Raw genomic sequence first — 17,271 nt, 5'->3', positions numbered from 1 at the left:
TTTTTTGAGAGAGATATAGAAAAGAGCTACAAATCTAATTTCAAAGCGCGTCGGGGAGTCATCATCATCCGACGCGGCCAGTCGCGTCGAGGCTCAGGTCTATGCAGAATTGATGGGCCCAGAACGTTATGGTCGCGTGAGGGGTTACGGTATCGGAGTTACCCCCACTCAGCTGTCTGCAGTGAGCCGATATACCCAAGATGCCAGACAAGGTACTAGCACTGCAGAGGTTTGTAGTTTGAAGACAGAGATGGCACAGATAAAGCAGTCATATGAGACAAGGATAGAGGAGATGAGGCAGAGTCATATGACTGATATGGCGGAGTTGAAGCAGAGCCAAGAGTTGAAGATACAATCTTTGCAGGATCAGCTTGACCATATTTCATCTTTTTTGCAGAGATTTGCTCCTCCGGTACATAACTAAATATATTTGAATATTTTATATAATTATAATGTATTCTTGTATGAGTGTGATGACTTTCGTATTTTTAGTTTCTAAAGTATTTTTTTTCTTGTAGGTTGCTGATACTTCATCTACTCGTAGAGATGATGATGCCGTTGACTCTTGATACATCGTAGATTGTGTTGGCAGCGACCCGCACCGGAACCCACTCACACCGGTACAACCACCAACGTCGGACAAGCAAAGAGAGAAGCAAACGGATAAGCACTCTCTCGCTCCCTCGACACCGGACTCAAGGATCACCGCTTCGCTTCCGCTACGAAGGGCAAAAGATTACCCCGTGGTATCAATAGGGTAAAACACTTGAGCACCGCAGCGGATTATCAAACCAAAAGAAGAAGAAATAGGAAGAAAATAGCAAAGCAAACACAAAGATGTAACGAGGTTCGGCTACAAGTAGCCTACGTCCTCCACCGCTCCAAATCTCAATTAGGATGAACAGATTACAGAGATAGCACACACCCGAACGATCACACGCGATCACTCTACAAGAGATTCACACGGAATTCCCTTTGCACAAGAAGTAGGATCCCAATCCTCTTCTTCTCTAGAACCCTAGCCGCACAAAACAAGAGTCTCTCTCAAAAATTATCCTTGAATATCTCTCCTCTTAGGGCTCTCATGAGTCCTATATATAGTCTCAAGACCTTCAGATGATCATAGCCATCGAAACGCCACCAAAAACACCAAAAGAAAATCGTCCGTATGATTTTTTCGCGAGCCCGAGTCAACTCGGCTGTGGTTCGAGTCGACTCTGGCATGTCTGGACAAAACTGGCACGATCTAGAGTCGACTTGACTGTAGCTCGAGTCGACTCGACGATGCTTCGAGTCGACTCGACTGTAGCTCGAGTCGACTCTGACAGTCGAGACAGAAACATGGTTTTCTCGGTCTTCTGGCCTTTCTCCTCTCGGGTCAACTCGACTGTTCCCGAGTCGACTCGACTGTAGCTCGAGTCGACTCCGACAGTCCGCCAGACAGAATTATGCAGAATTGATTCTCCTTCAATTCTCTTCATCACCAATGGTCTCCACATACCCCAACAATCTCCCACTTGGAGACTTTGGGTATATCCTCTTGTTACTTGGCTCTCCTCTGTGCTCCCACTGAAACTGAATCATCCTAGTGAGATAGGTACGATGCCTCCTCAATGTCTTCAAGCATGAAGACCAGCAGAAGCTGAACAACTCCTCAGCTTCTCCACCGTGACGACCTTCGTCAACATATCTGCAGGATTCTGACTTGTATGAATCTTCTCCAACTTGACGAGTCCCTGCTCGAGCAATGACCTCACAAAGTGGTACCGTATGACAATATGCTTCGTCCTTGAATGGAAAGCTGAATTCTTTGCCAGATGAATTGCACTTTGACTATCTGAATATAACATGCAATCCTTCTGCTCCTTCCCAAGCTCCTTCATCAAGCCCTGAAGCCATATTAGTTCCTTGCACGCCTCTGTGGCTGCCACATACTCCGCCTCCGTAGTCGACAATGCAACAACTGGTTGCAACCTGGAAATCCAACTGACGGCTCCACTGCCCAGGGTGAACAAGTACCCTGTCGTGCTCCTCCTGCCGTCCAAGTCCCCTGCCATGTCTGAGTCCACAAAGCCCTGTAACCGGATCTCAGAACCTCCATAGCACATTGATATGTGCTCCGTGCCTCTCATATACCTCAGTATCCATTTGACCGCACGCCAATGCTCCAAGCCTGGGCGGCTCATAAAGCGACTCACAACTCCCACTGCTTGAGCAATGTCAGGTCTCGTACAGACCATAGCGTACATCAAGCTCCCCACCGCCGATGCATACGGGATTTTTGACATATTGAGCTCCTCCACCCGCGTCTTCGGACTTTGTCCTTTTGAAAGCTTTAAGTGGGCACCTAGTGGTGTGCCAACAGGTTTGGCATCCTCCATGCAGAATCTCTTGAGTACTCGGCTGATGTATTCCGCCTGAGATAGTCTAAGGATATGTTTAGACCTATCTCTGCTGATCTGCATCCCAAGGATCTGTTTCGCTGCTCCTAGATCCTTCATTGCAAATTTTCTTGACAGCTTCAGCTTCAATTTTGCAATCTCATGCATGCTAGCTCCTGCAACTAACATGTCATCAACATATAATAGCAAGATAATATAAGATGTACCGAAGTCCCGGAAGTAGCAACAGTGATCCTCCTGACATCTCCTGTATCCTATCTCAAGCATGTAACTATCGAACTTGAGATACCATTGCCTGGGCGCCTGTTTCAAATCATAGAGGCTTTTCTTCAATTTGCAAACCAAGTCACCCGTGCCAGCTGCAATGTATCCCTCCGGCTGCTGCATATATATCTCCTCATCGAGATCTCCGTGAAGAAAAGCTGTCTTCACATCAAGCTGCTCTAAGTGAAGATTCTCTACTGCCACCATGCTCAGCACCGCCCGAATAGAACTCATCTTGACTACAGGAGAAAAGATCTCTGTGAAGTCGATACCTGCTCTCTGCTGAAATCCTTTTACAACCAGCCTGGCCTTGTACCGTTTCTTCCCATTCTGCTCTTCCTTCAGCCTGTAAACCCATTTGTTTGACAGTGCTTTCTTCCCCTTGGGCAGATCCACCAAATCCCACGTTTGATTCTGCTCCAATGACTCCATCTCATCATCCATGGCCAACTCCCACTCCTTCCTGGTATCAACCTCCAATGCCTCCGTGAAGCATTCAGGTTCGCCATTATCTGTTAGCAGCAAATAACTAAGAGTCCCATCATACCTTTGAGGAGGCTTCCCATGAGTACTACGAGTGGACCTTCTTAGTTGTGGAGAGGGTGCCAATACTTCAGGTTCTTGCTCTGACTGAGTCTTCTGACCAGAATTTGTAGACTCTTCTTCAGGATCCACAAAACACGGCTCAACAGGTTTTGTTTCTGATTCAGTGCTCTGCTGCATTTTCTCATTAAATACCACATCATTACTACGAATGATCTTCCTGTGTTCGGGATCCCAAAAACGATACCCAAACTGTTGACCTCCGTATTCAACGAAAATGCACTTCTTTGATTTGGCGTCTAATTTGCTTCTTTGATTGGAATCAACATGGACATAACTGGTACAACCGAATACTCGTAAGTGCGCCAAATCAATCTTCTTCGCTGTCCATGCTTCCTCAGGAATTCCAAATTCAAGTTTCTTTGATGGCCCTCTGTTGATCAAGTAGGCAGCAGTGTTAACTGCTTCTGCCCAAAACTGCTGTGGCAATCCAGCATGTATCCTCATACTCCTGGCACGCTCATTAATTATTCTGTTCATCCTTTCAGCAACTCCATTTTGTTGTGGTGTCCCTGGAACTGTCCTCTGCCTGACGATCCCAGCTTCTGCACAGTAGTCCTCAAACTCTCTGCTACAATACTCACCACCGTTGTCTGATCTCAGGCATTTTAACCTCCTTCCTGTCTCGAGTTCTACCATTGCCTGCCATCTCCTGAAGACCCCAAATACCTCTGACTTGTGCTTCAAGAAGAACACCCAAAGCTTCCTGGTAGCATCATCAATAAAAGTAACATAGTACTGAGATCCACCAATGGAAGAAACCGGTGCAAGCCCCCACACATCCGTGTGCACGAGATCTAGCTTTTCTTGCTTCCGAGGTTTACCTTCTTTGTTGAATGAAACACGCTTCTGCTTTTCGAGAATACAATCCTCACAGAAGTCCATCTCAACACTCCTGAGACCCTGCAGCTTTCCCAACTGGTGCATCACCTCCAGTCCCTGATAACTCATGTGCCCAAGTCTGCAATGCCATAACTTGGCGTCCACATCTGCTGCAGCAACTCCAATAAAGTTTTCCGTGCCGTTGGCGATATAAAGTGTCCCAACCTTCTTGCCACTAGCCACCATCAACGAACCCCTGGATATCTTCCACTGATCAGCTGTAAAAATAGTCTTGTACCCCTGGCTCGCCAACTGTCCAACAGAAATCAGATTCCTCTGCAGTTGAGGCACGTGCCGTACGTCCTCAAGTTCAAGTGAAAATCCAGAAATCAACTTCACTTCCGCGCTTCCCCTTCCTTGTATGGTGCAAGGCTCTCCATCCCCTAAGTAGATTTTGCCGAAGTCTCCCTTCTCATATCCTCCAAGAAGCTTCCATTAGGATGTAGCATGGAAAGACGCGCCTGAGTCTATCACCCAAGACTCGTCACCGGTAGATAAGGATAGAACGAGGGCATCCATGTCACCGTTTTCAGCAAGATTTGCTAGATCCTTGCTGACTCCTTCGGTGTGGTCGCCTTGCTTCCCTTTAGGAGATTTGCAGTCCCTCCTAAAGTGCCCCATCTTCCCGCAGTTCCAGCACTTCGCTCCCTTGTTCTGAGGTGCTCGAGACCTGCTGGATCTCGACTTCGAGTCGCTTCAAAATCGACCGTCCTTCTTTGTCTTCCCCGGTTAGAGATGTTTAGTGCACTTCCAGACGACTCCGTAGCTCCAGAAGATTTCCTTCTTGCTTCTTCACTCAGAAGCACTCCCACAACGTCATCAAAGATCAACTTCCCCGTCGCCGAAGAGTTGCTCACCGCCATCACCAGGCCCTCCCAGCTATCAGACAGTCCAGAGAGGATTAGCAATGCCCGAATCTCATCATCAAAACTAAGCTCCACTGACTCCAACTGGGCCGTGAGTCCGTTGAACTCGTTGAAGTATTCTGCTACGCTGCCGCCATTTTTCATACGAAGATTAAACAACCTCTTCATGAGAAATACCTTGTTTGATGCTGAGGGTTTCTCGTACATCCGCGATAATGTTGCCATCAACTCCATCGTCGTCTTCTCGTTTTTGATGTTGAATGCCACTTGGGATGCAAGTGACAATCTAATGGTGCCGAGCGTCTTCCGATCGAGGACCTCCCAGTCTTCATCGGACATCTTCTCTGGTTTCTTCGCTCTACCTCCAAGAGGTAAATAGAGATCCTTCTGGTAAAGATAATCCTCTATTTGCATCTTCCAAAATCCGAAGTTCGTGCCATTGAACTTCTCAATTCGCAACTTTCCTTCATCCGCCATTGCAGAATACCAATAGCTCTGATACCACTTGTTGGCAGCGACCCGCACCGGAACCCACTCACACCGGTACAACCACCAAAGTCGGACAAGCAAAGAGAGAAGCAAACGGATAAGCACTCTCTCGCTCCCTCGACACTGGACTCAAGGATCACCGCTTCGCTTCCGCTACGAAGGGCAAAAGATTACCCCGTGGTATCAATAGAGTAAAACACTTGAGCACCGCAGCGGATTATCAAACCAAAAGAAGAAGAAATAGGAAGAAAATAGCAAAGCAAACACAAAGATGTAACGAGGTTCGGCTACAAGTAGCCTACGTCCTCCACCGCTCCAAATCTCAATTAGGATGAACAGATTACAGAGATAGCACACACCCGAACGATCACACGCGATCGCTCTACAAGAGATTCACACAGAATTCCCTTTGCACAAGAAGTAGGATCCCAATCCTCTTCTTCTCTAGAACCCTAGCCGCACAAAACAAGAGTCTCTCTCAAAAATTATCCTTGAATATCTCTCCTCCTAGGGCTCTCATGAGTCCTATATATAGTCTCAAGACCTTTAGATGATCATAACCGTCGAAACGCCACCAAAAACACCAAAAGAAAATCGTCCGTACGATTTTTTCGCGAGCCCGAGTCGACTCGGCTGTGGTTCGAGTCGACTCTGGCACGTCTAGACAAAACTGGCACGATCTAGAGTCGACTTGACTGTAGCTCGAGTCGACTCGACGATGCTTCGAGTCGACTCGACTGTAGCTCGAGTCGACTCTGACAGTCGAGACAGAAACATGGTTTTCTCGGTCTTCTGGCCTTTCTCCTCCCGGGTCGACTCGACTGTTCCCGAGTCGACTCGACTGTAGCTCGAGTCGACTCTGACAGTCCGCCAGACAGAATTATGCAGAATTGATTCTCCTTCAATTCTCTTCATCACCAATGGTCTCCACATACCCCAACAGATTGTGTACTTACGAATTTGAGATGGATGTTTTGAATGAAAAGTTCTTGTTTGTGACGTGTATTTTGTTATCTATGTGATTTAGTGTATGTGTTTTGTTAGGAATTAATGTATACAGAGTATTAAAAATTGCTTATACAAAAATTTTTTTTTTGATACTTACCTCAATTTCCAAAATATGATTATGCCAGAACTTTGATAAGTATAGATCTTGGAAAGGACTTTAATTAGTATGTTCTATGTTGACTTGACAGGAACATGGTTTCAGGACAGGCAGTCCGGCTGGACGACTTGACTCCCACGAACTAGATGAGGTAACTGGAATACATCTTCTTCATGAAAGTAAACTATTCATTCTATTTATCCCATTATGTTTTTTACAGGGTGTTGATGTAACTGTAACATACATAGATTTTTTGGGGAAACTTCAAACATTCAAGGTCAACTCAAGAAACCTGTCTTCTTCCTGGGTGTGGGAGAGTTCTTTTGGTGCAAACCACACACAAGCAATGGTTGGACTGGTACTCTTTTAACCTCTTCAGCGCTGCTGGTCACAGGATTAATTGTATATTTGGATTTGTGAGAAAATTGAGAAAATATTTTCAGTTATGTTAAACCAAAAGGTCTTTGAAACAGTATGAAACTCATTTAAAGGATTGCATTTCAATTTGGCTCCTTTGGCTTGATATTTAACGACGGTGGCGGTGGAGTTGTGAGCAGCCAGACCGAAAGCCTTCCCAAACTATGGAAGAAGTTTGAGAAGATCAGCTGCTCGTCACTTATTGAACTTCCAAGAGTTTTGAAACTTCAGGTAGTTTCTTTGTGTAGCAAGTGTTTCTGAATTTTGGTGCTGCTGCTGCTGTTGTACCTTGTATTGCAGCATGTTGTATGAGAAGATTTGTTCAGCTGTTGAGCTGTTGCTTTTGATACCATCAAGATACTGAGTTCGGCCTACGTGCAAGGAGAAACTTTACCTGGGCCACTCCTGTATTGCAGTATATTTTGTGGGAACTGGTCTAGCTTGTTTCCTTTTGATGTTGGGAAGTGGGGATTGATATGACATCATTTGAAAGTGCTAGTTTTAGCTTCTGAGTTCTTATTCGGCTTAGAATTAGTTTTTGATATCTAATTTTAGTTTACAACTTCGCATTGCATTCATAGCAAGAAAATGGTTACTAAGAGTTTGTGTTAACTTGCTAGCCATTGAAACCCATTGACATTATGTTGACCAGTTCTTACTTCTTAGGAAACCAAGATAAATGAAGAGGTTTCAAGTGGGATCTTCAATGCTGATAGATATATGCAGGATTTAGGTGAAATCTTCAATAATAATAAGAGCTTGTGGAAATTGAATTTCAGTTTAGTGGCATGATGAACTCATGAGCAAGTGCTTGATGGTGGTGCTTGTAAAAAAATTAAGTAATGCTTTGAAAGTTTATATATGATAAACTAAAACAACAACATCATATACCCTTTTTCTTTTTTTTGCTGTAAGAATTGTGCATTTTTTTTGGGTTGCGATGACCGCAACCCAAAAAAAATGGGAGCGGTCATAGGTTTGATATTTAACGACGCTTTATTGCGTCGGTCAAGTAGCATAAGCAGACGCTTTTAAGCGTTGGCATAGTCCAACACAAACTACGCTGGGAAGCGTCGGTTCAAGTACGCCGACGCTTTTAAGCGTCGGATTAGTATAAAATGAACGACGTTTAAAAGCGTCGGCATAGAGCGACGACGCTTTTTTGACGCGTCGGGTTAAACCCGACCCAAGCCCACCTGCCCGACGTCTGACCCACGCTTTGTGGTGCGTGGGCTGGAAATTTGCCGACGCTTAAAAGCGTCGGGAGAGACCAAAAAAAGCGTCGGGAGATATCCTTTCTTTTGTTGTGCCTAGCTCCTAATTCAAATTAAATTCGAATATGATTCTTAGATTAGATTGATCTAATATGATTAGATCATGACCTAATATGGGTTAGCCAAGAGTTGAAACCCATTTGGCTTTAATTAGACCTGATTTGATTAGGTTTAATGTTTTCTTTAAGTTGGTTAAACCCAATTGGATTGGGTTTGATAGGGCCTTCACTTCTGGACCATTGGATCGCTTCCTGGATGAAGGATCTGGTCCACTGGTTGGCGCCTTCATCTGGACCATTGGATGGCTTCCTGGATGAAGGATCTGGTCCACTGGTTAGCGCCTGAATTTGGACCACTGGATGGCTCTCTGGATGAAAGATCTGGACCGTTGCTCAGCGCCTGAATCTGGACCACTAGATGGCTCTCTGGATGAAAGATCTGGACCGTTGCTCAGCGCCTGAATCTGGACCATCGGTGATGGCATCTTGCTTCTGGACCATTGGATGGCACCCTGGATGATGATGCCCTGATCTGGACCATTAGATGGCGCCTAGATCTGGACCATTGGCTTTGGTTCACTGTATTTGGGCCCTTGGATCTTCAGGATTTAAGAAGGAGATGTGAGAAAGAAGTTGATACACCCTTCTCCTTAGCACCCCATCATGATGGGATGCATCTCTTGGCACATGCCTCATCATGATGAGGTGTGTGGATGGGATGCATCCCTTTATGATGCATCTCTCGATCTCTTATAAATAAGGAGGTGCCTTGGGGTTCTAAAGATCATCCAAGAAAAAGCCTCTCCTTCTCTCTCCCTTATCCCTTCTTTCTTACAAGCCTCTCTCTTTTGTCCTAACCCAAGACAAGAGGGTCTTCTTTAGGACAAAAAGGCTAGTGAATGTTTTAGAGGTAGAAAGGAAAAAGGAAGTGAAGGAAAATCAGCCAATTAAATCCTTTGGAAGGATTGAACAATTAGAATCAAGTTTTGGTGGAGCTAGAGTCTTGAACCCATTCCTGTGTGGATCAACATCGGAGGGTGAACATTTGGGCACCTTAGGACATCTTCAGATATATTGGATATAGCGTGATAGGTATTCTTCTATACCAAGATTATATTTTCTACATTATTTGGTTATACTATTAAGGCGATCTTGGCTTATTAGGGTTTTATATAATGGGTTTTATAAGAAAATTTTATAATCCCGTATCTTCCGCTGCGCCCTAGAGCACTGGAAAACCCTAACAATGGTATCAGAGCCACCCTTAATCAGTTTAACCAAATGATAATACATGCTATTATCTTGATGCTATGAGATAGCTAGGTTGTTTGTATGCATGATTAGTTTATGCTATGAGATAGTGTTATATTCATGTTGTAGCACAGTATAATTGCTAGTACTAAATTATAGAATGTGCAATGAGACCAATATAGTAGTATGAAAACTTTGGGCTGACCCATTCTGGAACAATCGACTCAGTTGGTGTCTAGGAAGGAAGCCACAGGTGGTTACTTAATTAGGACCTCACTCTCTGAGTGAGGGGTGCCTCCCACCTGCTTTCCTGGCCAATTATTTGATTGTCCTTTATGGTTGAGCTTAATGTTAGTAAGATACTACTATTTGAAAGCCCTCACTAAATTCATAATTAAGTCGTAGTGTTAATTGCTTTAAGCTGAGCCATTCTGAATCAATTGACTAAGTTGGTGTCTAGGAAAGATGCTACAGGTGGTTATTTAATTAGGACCTTACTAAGTAAGGAGAGCCTCCCATCTGCTTACCTGGCCAACTATTTGATTGACCTCCATGAAAAAGCTAATTGCTGATATAACACTATAAAGGTCCTTCCTTCATGCTTAGATATTATTATGTCAATATCTACGCTAGCTTGTTGTGATTCCCACAAGGCTAGTATTAGGGATTGATATTGTAATATCTTGGTGCATATGATGCATATGGCATATTTTAATATGTTGCCTTGTTGTGATTCCCACAAGGGCAGCATTATTCAAATATGACTGCATAAAAATGAAGGGTTTGACTTAACTAGACACAATAGTTTGTTGTGATTCCCACAAGACTATATGTGTGCTAGAGGACAGAATAAAGTTGGGAATTGCATGGGATGCAATTGGAAAGAGTTTCCTACCTTTGAACTTATAAGGGCTTGTTGTGATTCCCACAAGGTCTTTTATAAAGAATTTGGATCTCAACCCCACTAAGAAAATTAGTATTTTCTCGTTCATCATACTTGAGGGTTATGATATTCGATAAAAATAGTGGGAGTAACAATTAGATAAAAGTCCTTGTCTGATTGAATACATGTCATCATGATTGGTCTGCTTATATTAGTGTTCTTTGTAATTATAGATTAATTCTGCAAAAATGGCATCTTCACTCTCACTTAGAGGTACCTTAGATACAAACAAATTGACTGGTCCCAACTATGTGGATTGGTTGAGGAATTTAAAGATTGTTCTCACACAAGAAAAACTTTCCTACATTCTTGAAACCCCTGACCTAGGGTCAGCAGGGGAAGATGCAACTGAAGAGGAATTGGCCACATATCGTATGTGGAAAAATGACAGTTTGACTGTCAAATGTATCATGCTTGCTTCTATGAATAATGAATTGCAGAGGCATCATGATAGTATGGATACTCACTCCATACTCCTTAACTTAAAGGAGTTATATGGTGAGCAGAGCAGAACTGCTAGATATGAGATATCTAAACAGTTGTTCCGTGCTAGAATGATCGAGGGATCGTCTGTGCAAGACCACTGTTTAAAGGTTATAGACTTAATCACTCGATTAAGTCAACTTGGTTTTGCTATGGACAATGAGCTCAGTCAGGATTTGATCCTGCAATCACTACCCGACTCATTCTCGCAGTTTGTCGTGAATTATCACATGAACAAACTAAATTCCTCCCTGCCTGAGCTTCTAAATATGCTGAAAACAGCAGAGTCTCACATCAAGAAGGACAAGGGTCCGATCCTTCTTGTTGGTGAGAGCTCAAAGAAAAAGTCGGGCAATAAGGGTTCAAAGAAAAAACTAAATCCTAAGAGTCACATCAAAAAGAAGAAGGGAAAGAAAATCTCTGGACCCAGTACCTGTTTCCACTGTGGCAAGACGGGGCATTGGAAAAGGAACTGCAAGAGCTTTCTTGCAAGTGTGAAGCCTGATGTAAGTGTTGCATCAAAAGGTATGTTTTTATTACATGCCAATATGACATTAAGTTTTTCTGATTCTAATTCATGGGTATTGGATACCGGTTGTGGTTCTCACATATGCAAATCTTTGCATGGACTGCAGAAAATTAGAAGACTGAAGAAAGGTGACTTCGAGCTATATGGCGCTGGAGGAGAATCCATCCAGGCTGAAGCTGTTGGCACCTACATACTAGAGCTACCCTCCGGAAAGTTCTTGAAGCTAGAAGACTGTTATTTTATGCCAAAAATCATTAGAAATGTAATTTCAATTCCTTTGTTGCTTAAGAAAGGATTCGAAATAAATGGAAAGAGCAATGGTTGCTCTATTTCTTTATCTAATGAGTATTATTGTCATGGCACTATGGAAAATGGTCTTTTAGTATTATGTCTTAATAATGTTATGTTTCATATTGGCAAAAATAATAAAAGAAAAAGAGAAAATATTAATAATACCCTCCTCTGGCATTACCGATTAGGTCATATTAGTGAGACAAGGTTACATAAGTTGTATAAAGATAAATTCTTTGACCCTTATGATTTTGAATCATTAGGAACTTGTGAATCTTATCTTATGGGTAAAATGACCAAGTCTCCATTCTCGGGACATGGATAAAGGGCAAGTGAGTTGTTAGAACTCGTACACACTGATGTGTGCGGTCCTATGTCAACTCAAGCTAGAGATGGATACTCTACTTCATCACATTTACTGATGACTTATCAAGGTTCGGTTTTGTGTATCTAATGAAACATAAATTTGAAGCCTTTGATAAATTTAAAGAGTATCAAAGTATGGTCGAAAAACAAACTAGAAAGTGTATTAAAATCCTTCGATCTGATCGAGGAGGAGAATATCTTTTTAGTGAATTTTTAGACTATCTTAAATTAAAGGGTATACTCTCTGAATGGACACCTCCATATACGCCACAATTAAATGGTGTAGCTGAAAGAAGGAATCGTACCTTATTAGATATGGTACGGTCCATGATGTACTTCACAAATCTTCCAATTTCCTTCTGGGGACATGCCCTAGAAACTGCTGCATTAGTATTAAATAGAGTACCATCTAAGTCTGTATCTAGCACTCCATATGAGATATGGAAAGGAAATAAACCTAATCTTAAGTATCTTAAGATATGGGGTTGTCATGCTTATGTCAAAAGAAATTTTGGACATAAGCTAAGTGCTAGATCGGACAAATGTATATTTGTAGGTTATCCTAAAGACAGTTTAGGATATATCTTCTATAATCCTACCGAACAAAAGGTATTTGTTGCTAGGCATGCCACTTTCTTGGAAAAAGAGTTTTTTTTAGAAAAGGGCAAGGATAGAAAAATTGAACTTGATGAAGTTCAAGACCTACAAGGTGAGACACATAATAATCCTCAACCAGATGTACCCATGGAAGAGGTACAGCCACTACACACTACTCCTTTTCGAAGGTCAGAAAGAGTGCGAAATGCACCTGAGAGGTATGGATTTATCATTGAGAATGATGAAGCCCACATCGTTGATAATGATGACCCTCTGACCTATTCGGAAGCTGTCAAGAGTAGGGACTCTGACAAATGGTTGGACGCCATGAAATCCGAGATAGATTCTATGTATACAAACCAAGTGTGGACTTTGGTTGATGCACCTGAGGGAGTGATTCCAATAGGGTGCAAATGGGTATACAAGAAGAAGATAGGAGCTGATGGCCAAGTAGAAACCTACAAGGCCAGGCTAGTGGCAAAAGGTTTCAGGCAAAAACAAGGCATTGATTATGATGAAACTTTTTCGCCAGTAGCTATGCTCAAATCTATTCGAATTATGCTTGCTATAGCTGCATACTATGATTATGAGATCTGGCAGATGGATGTCAAAACCGCCTTCCTTAATGGTCACCTTGAGGAAGAGGTCTATATGACACAGCTAGAGGGATTTGTCTCAAGAGGGAGAGCAAATCAAGTATGTAGGCTTAAGAAATCCATTTATGGATTAAAGCAGGCATCTAGAAGTTGGAACATCCATTTTGACATGATAGTCAAAGAATTTGGCTTCATTAAAAATATAGATGAACCTTGTGTGTACAAGAAGACTAGTGGGAGTGCTATTGTCTTCTTGATATTATATGTGGACGATATATTGGTCATTGGAAATGATGTTCCAATGATGCAATCGGTCAAGACTTGGCTATCAAAGAAATTTTCCATGAAAGACTTGGGTGAAGCATCCTATATACTTGGTATAAGGATCTATAAAGATAGATCTAAAAGGATGCTAGGTTTGTCCCAGTCTAGGTACATTGATAATGTGCTGAAGAGGTTCAATATGGATGGGAGTAAGAAAGGTTTCTTACCCATAGGACATGGCATACAACTCTCTAGGAAGATGTCTCCTAAGACATCTGAAGAGAGGAATAGAATGAGTTCTATTCCCTATGCTTCGGCAGTAGGGTCGATCATGTATGCTATGTTATGTACCAGGCCTGATGTAGCTTATGCCTTGGGTATGGTAAGTAGATTTCAGGCAGATCCCGGGGAGGATCATTGGAAAATTGTGAAAAGCATTCTCAAATACTTGAGAAGGACTAGAGATGTTTTTCTGATTTATGGAGGATCAGAATTGAAACTAGAAGGCTATTCAGATTCTAGCTTTCAATCTGATCCAGATGATAGCAAGTCAATCTCTGGATATATCTTCACTTTGAATGGTGGAGCTGTGAGTTGGAAAAGTTCCAAACAGCAAACTGTAGCTGACTCAACTACTGAGGCAGAATACATAGCTATTAGTGAAGCTGCTAAGGAAGCAGCCTGGATGAAGAAGTTCATCACAGAGCTGGGTGTAGTTCCTGAGATTGCCGGACCAGTCCCAGTTTATTGCGATAACACTGGAGCAGTTGCACAGGCTAAGGAACCAAGGTCTCATCATAGATCCAAGCACATTTTGAGACGCTTCCACCTTGTTCGAGAGATAATCGAAAGACAAGACGTCAAGATTGAACGAGTAGACACAAAGAACAATATAGCAGACCCATTTACTAAAGCTCTACCACAGCAGCAATTCAATCGTCACCTCGATTGTATGGGGTTAAAATATAAGGGCGATTGGCTTTAGTGCAAGTGGGAGATTGAAAGAGTAGATGCCCTATAAGCCAATCATTTGATGGGTTTCTCTTTGTAATCCTCCAAATCATGTACTTTGACACTCGATATATATCAATAAAGGCATTGTGTTTCATCATTTGCTGCTTATCTATTTTATTATTGGATGATGAACCCCATAAATTAGGACATTGGTTTTAGGGTTATGATGAGATCATACCAGTGAGACCTAAAATCCTAAAATCCTAATTTAGAATATTTCCAGTCAAATTGGTATATTGAGTCGGGGATCAATATTACCGGAAAGACTGGCACATCTTATGTATGCTCAATGTAGAGGGTGATTGATCTCACAATCACTTGTGTGAGACACTAATACAAAGATGTGGGTGCTCATTAGAGGAATGAGTTCACTGAAATGACCAGCCATGAGAACATCTTATGGATTCTTACTTAATTATCAAAAGATGGTTCTCATAGTGGGAGTTGTGCAAGTGATCCTTAGACCTGAGATCACCATGGTACCTTGTGCACTTGAAGCTATGTTTTGGTTTACCCTCATTCACGACATTGCGTTGTGTACGGGGTATTCTGGATATGGTGGATTTTGTACGAAGGTTGTGAGTAGGTCAACAAGGAATTAGTCACTTCTAGTAAGAGAAGGTAATATCCTACTTACTCTAATCTTATGATGATTCAAGAAGCCTTTGATCAAAGCAAAATGAATATTAGAAAGAGTTTCTAATGTTTCATTGTTTGAATTATCATATAAAAGATTGAGAGAGACATGAATAAGTGATTGAGTTTGATATTGATCCATACTCGAGCACTTATTTAGGATGTAGTATGACTGAGGGATTGAATTACACAGTAACTTTCCACTGAAGGGTATGTTTGGATTTGTCCAATACATTCCTCATCTTCCGGGTAGACATGATACGTTGCTAGACGTCAATCATATCTTGTGGGTTGATCGGATCAAAGAGTTTGATTAGATCAAAGCATCAGAAAGGTTCTGATTGCTAAGTCAGGTTTAGCACTAAATTGAACCTAAATTGGATTAGAGGTATTCTAATCAGGTTAGGTCAACTTGCACCTGCACCTACTGCTGGCTAAGATAAGGAACCCAATGGGTCACACACAAGGGAATTGATCAAGGGTCTAATTGGATTAGATCATGTTTGCAAGATGAACATGCTAGCACATGTTGCAAATCCTAGCTCCTGATTCAAATTAAATTCGAATATGAATAGATCATGACCTAATATGGGTTAGCCAAGAGTTGAAACCCATTTGGCTTTAATTAGACCTGATTTGATTAGGTTTAATGTTTTCTTTAAGTTGGTTAAACCCAATTGGATTGGGTTTGATAGGGCCTTCACTTCTGGACCATTGGATCGCTTCCTAGATGAAGGATCTGGTCCACTGGTTGGCGCCTTCATCTGGACCATTGGATGGCTTCCTGGATGAAGGATCTGGTCCACTAGTTAGCGCCTGAATCTGGACCACTGGATGGCTCTCTGGATGAAAGATCTGGACCGTTGCTCAGCGCCTGAATCTGGACCATCGGTGATGGCATCTTGCTTCTGGACCATTGGATGGCACCCTGGATGATGATGCCCTGATCTGGACCATTAGATGGCGCCTAGATCTGGACCATTGGCTTTGGTTCACTGCATTTGGGCCCTTGGATCATCAGGATTTAAGAGGAAGATGTGAGAAAGAAGTTGATACACCCTTCTCCTTAGCACCCCATCATGATGGGATGCATCTCTTGGCACATGCCTCATCATGATGAGGTGTGTGGATGGGATGCATCCCTTTATGATGCATCCCTCCATCTCTTATAAATAAGGAGGTGCCTTGGGGTTCTAAAGATCATCCAAGAAAAAGCCTCTCCTTCTCTCTCCCTTATCCCTTCTTTCTTACAAGCCTCTCTCTTTTGTCCTAACCCAAGACAAGAGGGTCTTCTTTAGGACAAAAAGGCTAGTGAATGTTTTAGAGGTAGAAAGGAAGAAGGAAGTGAAGGAAAATCAGCCAATTAAATCCTTTGGAAGGATTAAACAATTAGAATCAAGTTTTGGTGGAGCTAGAGTCTTGAACCCATTCCTGTGTGGATCAACATCGGAGGGTGAACATTTGGGCACCTTAGGACATCTTCAGATATATTGGATATAGCGTGATAGGTATTCTTCTATACCAAGATTATATTTTCTACATTATTTGGTTATACTATTAAGGCGATCTTGGCTTATTAGGGTTTCATATAATGGGTTTTATAAGAAAATTTTATAATCCCGTATCTTCCGCTGCGCCCTAGAGCACTGGGAAACCCTAACAACCTGGATCCTTATATTTAGGGAGAATGTTATGCTGTAAAATCGCACTTACATTTTCAGCCAAAAATGCCTTCTTCTTGACATTTAAACGACGCTTGATAGTGCACAAATCTTTCAAAAATTTTGCATATGAAGGCACTTGTTTGATTGCATCAAGAAGAGGTACATTGATTTTTACTTGCTTAAAAAGCTCAAGAATTTTAGAGTTTAGTTCAAGCTTTTGCAAGGGCTTTAATCTTTGTGAAAATGGTGCAGGAAAAGGACATTTGATTTTTTTAGTAGATGTTGGTGCTTTAGTTTCTTCGTTATCCTTTTCTTTTGTCTTTAAAGGGTCAGAAT

At 42.2% G+C, this 17,271-nt stretch overlaps 1 long non-coding RNA gene across 1 annotated transcript; it reads left to right on the top strand.

Annotated features, from left to right (window-relative positions):
* Positions 1–6,637: 6,637 nt before the first annotated feature.
* LOC120106785 lies at positions 6,638–7,101 on the top strand. The gene is made up of 2 exons (XR_005508817.1): positions 6,638–6,762; positions 6,832–7,101. It is a non-coding gene; the product is annotated as an uncharacterized LOC120106785 (long non-coding RNA).
* Positions 7,102–17,271: the final 10,170 nt, after the last annotated feature.

The sequence above is a fragment of the Phoenix dactylifera genome, unplaced genomic scaffold (genome assembly GCF_009389715.1).
Source record: "Phoenix dactylifera cultivar Barhee BC4 unplaced genomic scaffold, palm_55x_up_171113_PBpolish2nd_filt_p 000632F, whole genome shotgun sequence".
Taxonomy (NCBI): Eukaryota; Viridiplantae; Streptophyta; class Magnoliopsida; order Arecales; family Arecaceae; genus Phoenix; species Phoenix dactylifera.
Note: the sequence above shows the minus strand (reverse complement) of the source record. Positions and strands in the feature narration are given on the sequence as shown.